This window comes from Capsicum annuum, chromosome 5 (assembly GCF_002878395.1).
Source record: "Capsicum annuum cultivar UCD-10X-F1 chromosome 5, UCD10Xv1.1, whole genome shotgun sequence".
In the NCBI taxonomy this organism is placed as follows: Eukaryota; Viridiplantae; Streptophyta; class Magnoliopsida; order Solanales; family Solanaceae; genus Capsicum; species Capsicum annuum.
Window position 1 is genome coordinate 104995929 of NC_061115.1, and position 15804 is coordinate 105011732.

The window sequence follows — 15804 nt, forward strand, 5'->3', positions numbered from 1 at the left end:
TTTTATTGTTATTGATTGTTTTATCTTTCATTTTGCAGTATAAGCCAAGATTTAACAGAACCAACAAAGATGGAAACAAAAGAGTTGAAATCTGAAGCAAATAGAAGAGAAATATGTTTGACGACATTCTGGATAAGTCGTCAGCCATGTGATAAGTTATCAGAGATACCGTCAGCCTTAGATAGAGAATGGACCTCAGCTGAAAATTATGACGACATTCCCTGATAAGTCGTTAAAGAGTTGATAAGTCGTCAGGTTTTATCATCAACCTTAACCAGAAAGTGTTAAAACTGAAGAAGGACCTGACAACATTAGTGATAAGTTGTCATCCGGATAAGGTGCCACGAATGTCGTCATCTAATCCGAGAAAGTGCTAAAATCAGTGATTTTGTTTCCATAATTAGGGTGAACTATTTAAAGCATAGTTTAGGGTTTTCTAAAAAAGGGAACCTGTTTTGGCACACACGTATGTTGTTACTTTTCACTCTAGTTTCTTGTCTTGAAAAACAATAAACTTTGAAGAGATTTTCATCAATATTTTGGGATTTCTATTATGATCTAATATGAGAATAACTAGTTACTATTTATCTTGTGGTAAGTTCATCTTTCAAAATATGAATACATCTAGTTGTTTCGCTTATTACATTATGAGTGGCGAAATCTCTTTAACCCGAATTATGGATCTATGGGTTAAGTCTTGTTAAGATGCTAAGTGTTTAAGATTCTAAAGGTAATAGGACTCCTTGATAATTCTGAGATTTTAATTATTGTCTATTGGTTGCAAATGATAGATAGCACCTGCTTTGATTTGCTTGAGATAAGAAATCAAATATAGTAGGAAGTGAATTATTCACAGGGACTTGGAAGAACTAAACTTCCATTTAGTAATTGACCCTACAACAAGGTTGATTAACCTGAGGTGAATGCTGGTTAGTAAATATAAATTGCCTAAGTCTAAGAGGATTAGGTAATTAAATGCTTAAGTAGGTTGAGAGACATTTGGGCATAACTTTGATAAATATAATCTGTTGTCCTACCTACTGTGAGAATCGTGAATCACTATTAGCATATGTTAAGTATTAAAATCCATAGTGTACATAATTATGTTTTTCCATAAACTCTTGATAAAAAACACTGAAACTAGAGTGACCAACAATTATTAGCTAATCTCCAAAACCCCTATTTTATCTTTTTGTATCATCTGTTTGAATTCAAGTTGTAGCTATAATTTCAACCCCTACTCCAAAAGTTGGGTAAATATATTGACGACGACCGCCTTGCACAAGATTGACGTGTAAGTTGAGCGTTATCAAAAATGGCATCGTTGCTGGGGAACAATTTGGCGCATTGAGTTGGTTTGGAATTTTAGTTTACTTGCTTGAATTCAAACTTGTAAATATTTGTTTAGTTTATTTTTATTTTCTTTTATTTTTATCACATATTTATTGAGATGTCAGCTTGGGTAGATGGTTTTTTGAGTGATGATGATTCTTATGACGATTATTGTTATTATTGTGGGGGACCATATTTTGAGGCTTGCTGTCCAGATTTACCTGGAAGTGCATGGACTGGACCTTCTTAATATGATATGGATATTTTCCTACTTACTGTAACTTGGTGTTTGGCTTGTAGTTAAAATGATCATCTGAAGATATATGTGCTGTCACAATTCAAGCGAACAAATTGATGAAACGAATTTTAGAGAATCAAGAACAGCTATGGGCAGAGCTAAAGGAGTTACCACTCCCACCATGTTTACAGTGGCTAAACAAAGAAGAATATGTGGAAGACATTAGCTAATTTGAGGAGAAAACTCAAGAATCGCAACCACTTGATTGTCATCTTATTCTTGAGACTGACATTAAGCAGGTAATAAAAGTGAGTCTGTAGTAGATAGTGTAAACTTTGAAGTAGAATTAGTTGGGCCTCACTCGAAGTATTATTTATATTATGTTTAGATGATATCTTGTCTGTGGAATCATCTAAAATAGTGGAAAAGTGTGAAGATGAGGAACAAGAATACTATATTTTTTATTTTACTATTGATAAGCAACATAAAAACACACCTCACTTTAAGGCCTAGTAGTTTACCATGCTTAATCCATTACTCGAGTTCTTAATTTTTGTACCACCCCCCTACGGCTGAGGCAAAAAGATAGACTTTAAGTTGGAGGTGAAATTCATATCCTCAAGATGGAGAAAAAAGTTGAGTTGGGTCGTGCTGCAACACTAAATTAGGCACTTCTTAGGAGGCAACCCAAGTTATTTGGTTTTTTGTATTCGTATTATGTTATTGAGATAAAATATTCTCACCCATGGTGCCACAGGTATGTTTCTAACTCTCTTGTTTGGTTTGACACATTGGGGACATTGCATTATTTTAAGTAGAGGGTGGGGCTACTTGTGGGTGTTGATGCCCTCTTGGGTTTTTTGTTGCCATGCCTCTTTTCCTCGGAGTGTTATTCCTAATAGAGCCAGCATGTTTAGGCGTATTGTGATTTGTTGTAAAATATTGTAGTTGAAGAGGAGAAATACAAGTACCTTAGGCAGTTAACATGTTTTTGTTGATTTTTGAACACCTCTCCAAAGGTCTGTTTTATAATTGTGTGATATGCATTTATGTGTGACCACTGTGCATCTTGTTATGGCATAAGAACTCGTAAAATGATAACCATTGCAAAACAATTACATAATTGAATGGGCAGTAGCTTGTGATCTACCTTTGTGCCGTGTGTATGTGAGATGCAACCTAGTTCCCATTGTGTGTTAAATCCAGAACTTACCCGGTTGGTCTTTCCTTGGTTAGGATAGCAGTTAGGAAAGGATCATAGTCGGTTGTTGATATTAGTCCATTTTTAGCCTAAATGACCTTCCATATGTGAATAATATCCCTTGATCCAGATTTTGAGCCTGAATGCCTATTCTTTTTATTATACCTATCACCTTCCCATTTATATCATAATAATTTGTTTTGGCCCTAGTCCTCTTTGGACACTGTGCACCTTGACTTAGGCAAATAGCCTAAGTTAAGGGTGGCTATCATAGGAGTGCATGATGTAAAATGAGAATGAAGAAAGGTATAATAAAAGAAAATAATACAAAAATGGGTGCGGTAGAAGAGAACAAGAAAAGAAAAGTTGTGAAAAAAAAGAAGTGATTGTAGAAAAGACCGCACCCATCCTGAATATGTGTGATCAAGAAAAGAGAAGAATAAAAAAAGGTTAATAAGTGATACCCCAGAAGCTAGTGTAGTGTCAAGGAGGCTTAGTCACTTTAAATATCATCGAGTATCATACCAGCCCGTAGTCTACATTACAAACCAAAAAGAAGACCTTTAGTGATCCTAACTTAACAGTCTGAAAGATTCGGTAATGAAAATAAGGGTAAGATAATGGTATTTGGCAAACATTAGCTGGAACTTTTTTTTGAGAGTGAGTGTCTTTTGACCGTCCCCGCATTGACATGCTTGAGTTCACATATGAGTGAGGAGGGACTTCTTTGTAGTGAGGGCATATTGGTTATGTTGCTAGTTGCTAACTTGTTTGTGTAGTGTAATCTTGGTACATGCATGGTTGTTGTTGCTGAATTGATGTCATATCTTGATTCCTGTGTGGCGCATTATTATTCTTCAAAAATATGCAAAGTTGTTGTTTTAAAATTAATTGACCTTGCAGATGGTGAAGATGTTTTGAGATAATATAAATGATTGACTGCTGAATGTACTGTGTATCCCCTTGGTTGTGTTTGAGTTGCTTGAGGACAAGAAATTCTCTTAAGTTGAGGGTGTTGATGTGTCAGCAGATGCTAACACATTTGAGGCTTTTAACTTAGAATAATTGCAAGGTCTTAAGCAACTTTTGTCATTTTTGATTGTTTTATCTTTTCTTTTGCAGTGGAAGCCAAGATGCAAGAGAAGCAACAAGGATGGAAACAAAAGAGTTGAAATCTGAAGCAAATAGAAGAGAAGTGTGTCTGACGACATTCCAGATAAGTCATAAGCCATGTGACAAGTTATCAGAGATACCTTCAGCCTTAGAAAGAGATGGACCTCAACTGAAAGTTGTGATGACATTCCCTGATAAGTCGTCAAAGAGTTGATAAGTCATTAGGTTTTACCGTCAACCTCAAGCAGGAAGTGCTAAAACTAAAGAAGGATCTCACGACATTTTTGATAAGTCGTCAGACTCCTGATAAAGTGTCACAAATGTTGTCATCTAATCCAAGAAATTGCTGAACTATGTGATTTTGCTTCCATAATTAGGGTGAACTATTTAAAGCATAGTTTAGGGTTTTCTAAAAAAGCGAACCTATTTTGGGACATACGTATATTGTTATTTTCCATTCTAGTTTCTTGGCTTGAAAAACAATTAACTTTGAATAGATTTTCATCAATATTTTGGGATTTATATTGTGATCTAATCTAACAATAACTAGTTACTATTTATCTAGTGGTAAGTTTATATTTCAAATTATGAATACATCTAGTTGTTTCATTTATTACATTATGAGTGGCTAAATCTCTTTAACCCGAATTATGGGATCTATGGGTTAAGTCTTGGTAAGACGCTAAGTGTTTAAGATTCTAAAGGTAATAGGGCTCCTTGATAATTCTGAGATTTTAATTATTGTCTATTGGTTGAAAATGATAGATAGCAACTGCTTTGATTTACTTGAGATAAGACATCAAATATAGTAAGAAGTGAATTATTGACAGGGGATTGGAAGCACTAAACTTCTATTTAATAATTGACTTTGTAACAAGGTTGATTAACCTGAGGTGAAGGCTGGTTAGTAAATATAAATTCCCTAAGTCTGAGTGGATTAGGTAATTAAATGGTTAAGCAGGTCGAGAAACATTTAGGCATAACTTCGATAAAGATAATCTGTTATCCTACCTACTGTGAGAATTTTGAATCACTATGAGGATCTGTCAAGTACTAAAACCCATAGTGAATATAATTCTAGTTTTCCATAACCTCTTGATTAAAAACACTGAAACTAGAGTAACCAATAATTATTTGCTAATCTCCAAAACCCCCATTTTTTCTTTTTGTATCATCTGTTTGAATTCAACTTGTAGCTATAGTTTCAAATTAGTTTAATTGCCCCTCACATGTTCTCAATGGATTTGACCCCGACTCTAAAAGTTGGGTAAATATAGTGACGACGACCGCTTTGTACTAGATTGACGTGTAAGTTGAGTATTATCAACACCCGATACCTAGTTGTTTACATAATTTTCGTCTTTTTGTAATAATTTTAGATATGCATACCATGAGCATTATCATTCAGTTAATTATTATAATTAGTTGTTTGTTTAGTTAAGCTTAGTTCAGTCTAGTAATAAGTGTTATTTTAGTTGGCAATAACCGAGTGAACGTAGGGATGTCGTATCCCCCGTCAGTTAGGAATGAGGTACTTGTCTCCCTTGTCAGTTAGGCATAAGATATTAGTATCATTCCCTATGTTCCAGATCTATGGTGCCACTGTAGACTTCGAAGTGTCCCCCATCAGTTAGGAAGGATACACTAGCCATTTGAGACATCAGATTAGTGGATCCATACAGCTAGCATCAGTACCCGTGTCATGGTATTGACACCCTTCCAACTGGGGTTACAGGTTGTACCCCAATAATAGATTTGGGGCATGTCAATTATAGCTTGCTCATACAGTCTTAGTTTAATATAGTACAAAATTCAATTCAGGTTTGCTTGACCAAAGTATATAGATTACAAGTTATTCAGTTATCAGATTTCAGTTTTCATATTATACATTATCTTAGAAATATCATATGCTTGGTCATGCATTCTCATATTTGATAGTTCTTATGCATTTTGATCAGCTATTTTATGTTTGGATACTTTGTTATTTTATGCTATTCATTTCATCATTACTTCATGCATAGTTAACCCTTGTATTATAGCCTAACCTCATCTTACATACCAGTACATTCAAAGTACTGACCACATACTTTTCTTTGTGCTATGATGTCTTTTATCATAGGTTTGGATGATTAATATCCTGACCACGCTTAGATAAGTTTAGGGTTACAACATTAGTAGCAGTGGTGAGTCCTCATCCTTTGAGGATAAGTTTATATTTTATTCAGTTATTTCATTATCTCTTTACTATAGTCAGTTGGGGTTATTTGGGGGTTTGTCCCATAAACTCCACAGTCAGTTAGTTAGAGGCTTTTTAGACATTCAAACAGTCAGTTAGTTTATCAGACTTATCTGTTTGATTTCAGTATTTTTGCAGATGTATTAATCTTGCAAACTTAGTTGCATTTTTATTATTTATAACTATATGGCATTTTTAGGTGTCTTTGCATATGTCATTATTTATCAGTTTAATCAATGCTTACACAAGTACCAGCTCATGGTTGAACTTTGGTCACTTGTGACTATAAGAACAATTGTCTCAACTAGGGAGAAGCCTTGGGTCATGAAAAAACCTGGAATCAGAGCCTAATGTTTTAGAGAGTCCAAAGGAATCTTAAAAGTTATGATGAGTAGAGTCTTGTACATGGGTGTAAAGCGTACCACCCTTATGGATAAGCAGCTACAAGACATTTTAGGAAAGTTTCCCTTTTTTAAGTAGTCATGTCATGAAAATAAAAATAAGCTATATTTAAAAATATTTCTCTTACTCATTCTTCTTTCCATTTATAGAAAATTCCTCCCAAGAGAAATAAGAAAAATAGGAACGGGAAGCAGTCCACACATCCATTTGCTCAGGAGGATCCCCTAAATGAGTAGGTTTCTTACGCCAAATTTAGAGCTACTTTTACTACCTTAGCTTATTTAGTAGTTGTTCAGAATGATTAGTAGGTTCTTTTCCTATCTAGGCTTATGGTTCATGCTTAGCAGTGTGAGGAAAAGATGCATAGGGAGAAAGAAAGTGAGAATAAGAGGGCCGAAATAGGCTTTTTAAGTCAAAGTTAGTGAGTGGTAACCATTACAAGTTCCACAAAAAATTATTAGCCCCAGCACTTTTTTTAGCTAATTCGCCAATGGCAAAGTTCAGGAATGATAGTTAGGATATAGCGCCAAGCTCTAAGTCCCAAGTTAGTGTGATCAGTGGTCGTATAAATCCACTTTATAGAGAATATGGTAGGAATAATAAAGGTGTGTGTAGAGCTGGTAGTGAGGTGTGTTTTAGGTATTTAAATGTAGGACATAGAGTTAGAGACTACCCACAAGTGGGTCAGAATAGTCAGCACAATTGGTCTCCAGCTCCATTCGGTCTCCTAACTCAGTAGGGTGCCACCTCCAACACAACAAGTGGCCAGCGTCAAAATATGTTATATGCACTCTAGTCCCAATATGATTAGGAAAGTCCTCTTGATATGGTTACGGGTATGTTACAAGTTTTTTCCTTCATGTTTATGCTTTATTAGACCCCAAAGCTTCGCTCTCCTTTGTAAACCCCTATATAGCAGTAGATTTGGCATCAATCCCAAATATTTAGCAGAACCCTTCTCAGTTTCCACTTCAGTAGGTATCTCTGTTGTAGCCAGCCAGGTATATAGGAACTTTTTCGTCATAAGATCCCAGAAAGTCACCTCAGTTGACCTTAAAGAGGTAGAGATGACTGATTGATGTTATTCTTGGTATGGATTTGATCCATTCAAGTCATGCTTTAATTGATTGCAGGAATAGAGTCATTTGGTTTCAGTTTCCTATTAAATAAGTCATTGAATGGAGGGGTAGTACCTCAGTGATTAGGGGTTAGAAGTGTTTTCAGATCTCTTCTCAAAATCCTATGAAAAAATATTATCTAGAGTTAGAAGCATGAACCTAGAAGTTTAGCAGTAGTAAAGTAGGAATATGTTATCTAAATTTAGTAGATTTTGTATCCATGGGGTTAGTTGTATGATAGGTGAACCAGAAGGCTTGAAAAAGTGTATGCAAGAATTTATGTATATTAATTCAAAATTAAATATGATGATGTGGGTGTGATTTAGAGACGTGATATTAGTAGTCTATAAAAGGACTTAGTGTGGTTCATTAAATGTTTGGGGAAATCCATATTAAGTGTTAGAATCTAAGTTTGAATCTTTGAGGATTGCGCTAATAGAAAGTAGTTTTGAAATTCTTAAAAGTGTGAACTCATGGTATGGTGGTACTCATGAAGATTCTAAGTTAGTCAGTGTTTAAGTTATTATGTGATGACTATTGGGGCTATAGAAAGTTAAAAGTTGTATCTTATAAGGAAGTATTAGCAGTTTGCTTTGCACTTTCAAGTGTAGTCTTTCAGGGTAAAATTGTTACTGATAAGTATTGTAATTTTCCAATCTTTAGAATTAAGTATTTCCAGTTCAGTTAAGAGTTTATCAAATGGGGTTCTGCAGACTTCGAATGATGGATATAGCTAAAGGAGAGATGATAGATTAAGTAACCAAGTTAGGCTCTTAGATTCCAGTAGTAATGCCAGTATGTTGTAGAACATCAGTCGGGGAGGAAGATGCCCAACCCATTCTTATCTTAATGCAAATTTTGTACTTCAATCCTCACGATATATACTCATGCCTTACATGTCATCCCCATGATCATAACATTTATTTATGCACTTTTCATAGAACCATACAAGCTTCCAGTTCCTTGTATAAAGAGTTCCAGTTTGTTCAGTTGTATGAATCATTTTTATGAAATTTAAAAACTTCAAACTCAGGTCATGCAACTCATGACTTATGCACTCATTCTTTATGGTATATTCAGTTCCAGTACAGATGCTACACTCTTAATGATCAATAAAATTTAGATTATGTCATGTATATCCTCAGTTTTTATCTAGTGGTGAATCCATGTCGTGGATACTCTATTTCTCAGGCCTTAATTAAGCGTCCAAGTTATGCATAGTACTCTTTCATGCTTTAGGTCCTTATGCTCTAACCTTTCAGTGACCTCTCCTTAGGAAATAGTAGTGGTGATGAATAGTTATTTAGATGGGAGAGAGTAAATATTTTAAGTTTGGGGAAAGATTGTTGTATGCTCGTAATATCTAAGGTTAAAAGTGTGAAGTAAGATTGAGGCCAAGTTTTTGATATATGTCATGATTAGTTGAAATTTTGTGTGTGATTTTCTTAAGAATAGCGCATAAAAGTTATTAATAATAGAAGTTCTAGAGAGTACAAAAATGATGCTTTGATGGATTGTTTACCTAGAAGCTCATGTGTGGTTATGATGATAGGCTTGAAATAAATGTCTAGTAAGAGGGTGAATGTAGTTGTTGAAGTGGTAATAATAATTATTAATGAGATGAGAAGTTATGAAAATGCAGGGTGTATTGAATTTGTGATTTCAACGAGTATTATAGTATTATGGGTGCACTTTGTAGATTTGAGTAGGCTTGAACACAGTGAAAGAATTTAGTTTAGCTAAGACTTCTGTAGATAGAGTAATTAGTGCCTATTTGAACGTTTTTAGTAGTGTTAAGTGGTGCGGTATTGAAGCACATTGTATAGTTGAGGCAGTATTTGAGAAGTATGTCTAAGATTGAGAGTAGCAGATGCCATACCTAAGGAATTAAATTTTTATCCTAGTTATGTTTCATAGGCCTATGTGCCATGTTATAGAGTTATAGCCATATTAAGAGTCCCTACTCATATATCTTATTTAGATCATGAGCAAGTTCTATGCATCCTACTATTATTATAACTTCTTAGAAAGAGCGTTGAAGAAATACTCTAGTTGAGTATAAGCTTTAAGTATAATTCAATCCGCATAGCCAACAATTTAGTTTAGCAGTCATACAGAAAAGTTTCTATGGTTTTTCCATCTTCCAATCTATTCTTACTATCAGAAGTTTCATGAATATTGAGATTCTAAGAGATAGTTTGTTTGCATCCATGTAAATTCTGAATTCAATTTAGTTTATGAATTATGATTCAGATTTAGATATTTAGTCATGATTGAGTTCATAAGTGTCTTGTGCATTATCTCAGTCTTTTCTTAGTATTTTAGCCAAGTCAGTGTCACTCGGGGTATAAATATCCAAGGGGGAGATATTGTAATACCCTGAGTTTTAATGCCTTACACCTCTCAACTTTTCTTCACAAAACTACAACTAGTTTGAGGCAATGGTTAGTCATAAGATGACTCTCTTATTTCTATCTTAATATTATAACCATTCTCATGTCATTGCATGCATTCAAGGAATGAGTTCAGTTCATGATATTCAATTCACACATCATGTTTTAGACTTAGTTATGTAATCATGCTTTCAGTTATGCATGTTAAGTATATGATCTCAGTTTCTTCAGAACTCTCAGCTTAATTAGTCTTATTCAAGGATGAATATTCCCAAGGGGGATATATTATCATACCCTATACTTTTCTTAGCTTAGTTTATCTCCTAGTTACAAGTATAAGAGGCTTAAAGCCTAAAAATTTCACTAAGTATTGGAGACTTAATCATGACTAGGCCCTGGTTCGGGTCTTGATAGTAAATTCCTTAATGAATGAATCTTGGGTTAATTGTTTATTTATATACAACTATTTTAATTTAGGCTTAAAGAAAATTATATAGCTCACTATTATGGTGTAGATCTCGTGGGATCAACACTGTAAACACGTTCCCTAGTGTTGGGGGTCTATGTGACCGTGTGCTTGGTGCACACTTTATATATATATTTTGGGAGTGCTATAGCCTTGATATCTTTAGCCTTTCATAGGTTTTTCTCAATTCGTGTAGATAACATGCACTAGGCCCTTCCAGGAGGGAGAGCTTAACCCATATTGCCCATAGGTGCCTTTAGGATGGAGCGAGCTATACCTTTCAGGTTAAATATTTAACTTCTCTTATTCATGTCCCTTGTACCTATCTTAAAATCCTATATATGCATATATAAATGTTGTGCACATGGTTTAGAGTGATTTTTTACAATGGCATTATTTTATCCCTTTTCCTGAGTTATATGCTAGTCCTTGCCCCATTAACCATCCTAGATGCTACATCATTTTATTATGTAGGGTCCAAATGTTTTTTTTTATTGCTTATGTACAATTTTAGGTGTTTCAGTATTCCTGTGGATCTACTGTAAAGTGGTAAGCCTCGATTTATTTAGATGGCCTTGTTATTTCACTAGTTTTCTTATTATATTAGTATTTTATTTTTGATTCTTTTGTGATAGTTGGGGGCATGTATCGACTTAGTTTGGTATTCTAGTTTTAGAGGCTTTTGTTTTCAAGTGTAGGTTGGTTGTTTATTTGAATTCTTAGAATTGTCATTTGACTTATCCACATTATCATTACTATTTTTGTTGACTTTTGTTGTTTACATTTATGTTCTCTTCAGGTAAGACTAAGGGGGTGGTATCCGGCCCATGGTGGGTTTGAGTTACCCGTCATGACTAAGCCCTAGTTTGGGTCATGACCAGATTGGTATCAGAGCATGCTTTAGGGTCATTGGATGTCCATAATGTCGTATTAAGTAGATTCCTTTTTATGGGTGTGTAGCCCACTACACTTATAAGGGGAAGGCTACAAGGAATTAGGAATATTTCCCTTTCTTATGCTCTATTTTGGGCTATAGATTCTACTTACCTTGAATCTTCTCTAACTCCTGGCTTGCTTGTATTCTAGATCAACCCTCTCTAAAAATTTCATGATCGTAGAAACTCTTATCCCTCCTTAGAAAATTGTGGAGGGAACTTGCCCTATTTATAGAGTGTTGACCTGGTCTAAGGTCCTTGAACCTGATAGTACTGCTAGATATAGGGTTTTATTGGTCCAACTACTCATCCTCGAGCTTCTTGAGTTAGTGTTACTTATACCTAGTCACCTCAGGATATATCTCTAATGCGGAATTTGGTTAGTCTATTTATATACTTGCACAATAGTGGCCTCATAGTTTCATCAACCTGATAATGTTGGTCCTAATTCTAGTTCATCTGAGGTTACTTATGTTGGCCAATTTTTGAGGTTGAATCACCAAAAATTTACTGGCTCTATGGTTAAGGAGGATCCTCAAGGGTTTATTGATGAGATGAAGAAGTTTTTCAGGGTTATCCATGCTATCGATTTGAAGGGTGTGGATTTTGCTGCATATTAGTTGAATGATATGGCTTATCAATGGTATGAGGAGTGGGAAGTAATGTGGGGCGATGATATTGAACATGCAGTGTGGGATGACTTCTTAGGTGCTTTTCTTGACCACTTCTTTTCTCAGAAGTTGAGAAAACTAAGACTGAAGAGTTTTTGAACTTGAAATAGGCTATGATAAGAGTTAAAAAGTATGCTCTAAAGTTTCAGTAGTTAGCCCGTTATGCTTCATATTTGGTGCCTAATATGAGATCCCAAATGAGGAAGTTTACTTCTAGGTTGTCTAGTGATTTGGTGTTAGAATGTAAGGCTTCCATTTTGAATAATGACATGGACATCTCCAGGTTGGTGGTTTGTATGTGTAAGACCCCATAAAATTCTAAGCTTAATTTAGTCCATTAATTCTTTGTAAAGGGGTCCCAAACTTAGAATATTTTGTCTAAGTATCCAGACTTAGTTTTATTTTAGCCTTTGAAGGTTGACACTCTCATTTCGCGACCTTCATGTCCGTTGAAGGTCGATATTTAAGTTAACTCATAATCAGAAATGTCTATAGGGGTTCCCGGATGAGTTTTGAATTTTTTGGACCTTATTAAGACATTGTTTGAAATTCCAAAAAAGTGCATCAGCGCGATGTTGGCGCGTTGTGTTGCCAATTATGTCGACAGATAAAATGGTTTTTAGTTTAAGGTGATTTCCAGTATACCGATGCGATATCGACGCATCACATCGGTTATCGCATTGGTACCCTTGATGCACTGTATCGGATGCAGCATCGCTGGGCACGTTTTTGTATTTTTTAAACTAGCATATTTAAGGGTAATTAGGTCTTTTCCCTGAACTTTCATCCCTTATAACACGAAATTTATCCCTCTTTTGGCTCAAGATACTCATTATTTCACAATTGCTCAAAAACAAGAAAACCCTAGGTGATTAATTTCAAATTAAAAAACACAAGATTTCTCCATTAACTTCTCAGAACTCTTCAACAAAGGTATGTAAAGTGTTCATCCAATGGTCCCTTCCACCCTTGGAGCTAAAGAAACCCTTTTCAAAACATGAGTTTTGAATTCCATGTTGTGGGTCTGATTGTACGCATGTAAATATTGTGTTATGATTTCCAAGATTGAGTCATTATTGAATTTTCTTGACTTTATGATAGTAGGTATCTTTGAAATCCTTAAATTTGAAGTACTTGAAATAGCCATGATGTATTAGTTGTTGACTTAGATCCTAGAATAGTTTATGCCTTCCATATGTTTGTCAAAATGTCTAAGTGAATAAGAATTGTGTATTATGACCCATTTGCGATCCAAGTGATAAACTCATGATGTACCCACAGGTTCAAAATGACTTCTATGCTAAAGCTATGTCTTGAAATAATTTGAAGAAATGTTCATAAGATTGAAATTGTGAATTTATGATATATTGCATGCTTTCCCTATCCATGGAAAAGTTTACGACCTTCAAGTGCTTGTGAAATCCCTCAATGATTGTATTGTGAAATGATGACTATGGTCACGTGTTAAAGAATGGTCATTTCTTATTATTTTCATGCTATCAAGTCCTGGGGGTATTTAATACCAGACAATTTAGCTGTGTGCCAAGAGCCAATCTCAGTTTTCAAGATACTCGCCGTCTAGCCATGATTAGTATAATTCTGTCAATTACAGGACTCAGGAAAACTCAATAATCTCAGTTTTAGTTCAGTCCCATTCAATATTCAATTAAATCCTCAGTAAACTCAGTCAGTTATCAAAATTCAATAGTATTTTGTCAGTCAACAAAACAAAGCGAAGTCAGTCCAGTTCAGCTCATTGTAATCAGTTCAGTGTCTATTCAGATAGGAGTAGGATTCAGCATAGAGTGAGCCCAAGGATGGAAACTCACATACTAGAAAAGGGTGTGTTTCTTAAAAGCAATCCTTGCTTTTGAGAATTACGTAGCCAGTGCAGGTTAAGACATCAAATCTACTAGATAAGGGTTGAGGAGGTGGCTTAACCTGGTAGATGAGGGTCCCACTGTTCTTGTTAGAGTACCTGATAGATGAGGGTCACTCACAGCTTATCCTTACCAGTGGCGTGGTATTGTTACCCTTCTAATATGGGTTATAGATTAGATCCCAACTCAGCTATATTATCTTATTTAGGGCATGTGAGTTAGATGACTACCTCCCACAGTCTCAGTCTCAGTCATCAGTAAAGAACTCAGATAGTTCTACAAATTTTAAGACTGTCAGATGCAGTCTCTTAGCTTAGTATGGAACTCAGCTAGTTCCATCAGAATTAGGACTGTTAGACACAGTCACTCAGTAGAAAGCCTATTAGTTATTAGTAATACATGTTGTGAGTAAACTCAGTATTTAAAATACTCATGATTACAGTTACAGTTATGTATTTATGCATTTATTCTAACGCAGTCATGCTCATGTCGTTCAGTCAGTTATAGTTCATACAAATGAACCCTTGCACTCAGCCTACCTTACTTTACATACCAGTACATTCTCATGTACTGATTCATACTTTTCTCTTTCGCTATGGTGTTTTATACCATAGGTTCGGACGCTCACATTCCTGAACATACTTAGTAGTTCAGGTTTCACCAGTTAGAGTTTGTGGTGAGTCCTCATATTTCGAGGACATGATTATTCCATTATTTCATTATTTTAGTACTTCAGTACTTAGTTTATTTTAGCAATTGGAGTTAGTTGGAGACATGACCCATCAACTCTTTATTCAGACAATTTAGATGTTTTTTTAGACTGTAGTATGTTCAAATAGTTATTTTAATTTTGGGTACTTAGTTATTTTTCAGACATTGTTTTATTCAGTATTGTTCAGTTTGAACCTTATGTCACTTCAACCCATTATTCTATATATTTTAGTATTATTATACAGTTATTAAAGCAGGTACCAGTTATAGGTTAGCTTGTGGTCCAGTGAGATTATGAGCACCGTGTAGCATCTGGGGTAATACACTCAGGGCGTTGCAAACTTGGTATCAGAGCCTAGGGTTCAACAGTGTCCTAGGAAGTCTGAAAAGCTATATCTAGTAGTGTCTTGTGCATAGGTGTGTTGCATGCCATATTTATGTATAGAAGGCTATGAGATATTTTAAGAATAGTTCCTTTTTTTAGTATGTATATCTGCGAGTAAGCATAAGCTCAAATCTAACCTTCAGTCTAATCTATTTCTCCCTTTCATCAATAGAATATGCCTCCCAAAAGGACTAATGAAAAGAGAAACGAGAATCAAGCAATACCTCATCCCATTCAGGCAGATCCCTTGGACGAACCCATTTCTTATGCGGAGTTTAGAGCTGCATTCACTACTCTTACTAATTCAGTTGCTACTCAGAATGAACACCCAGCTGCCGTTTCGTCCAACCCAGTGGTCAGTTCTACTGCAGCCAGGATTCGGGACTTTACCCGAATGAATCCTCCTTATTTCACCGGGTCTAAGATAGATGAGGACCCTCAGGAATTCCTTGATCAAATGCAGAAGGTTATAGATATCGTAGTGCTAATTCTAGTGAGAGTGCTGAGCTAGATGCATATCAGTTGCAGGATGTGGCTCACACATGGTGAAAGAAGTAGAAAGCAGAGAGAGCCGCAGATGCAAGGGCTGTTGAGTGGGAGGAGTTTTCCACTATCTTTTTAAATATATTATTTTCCTTAGATATAAGAGAAAATGAGGTGTTAGAGTTTATCAACATCAGGCAGGGCAACATGACAGTAAAAGAGTATTTTCTCAAGTTTACT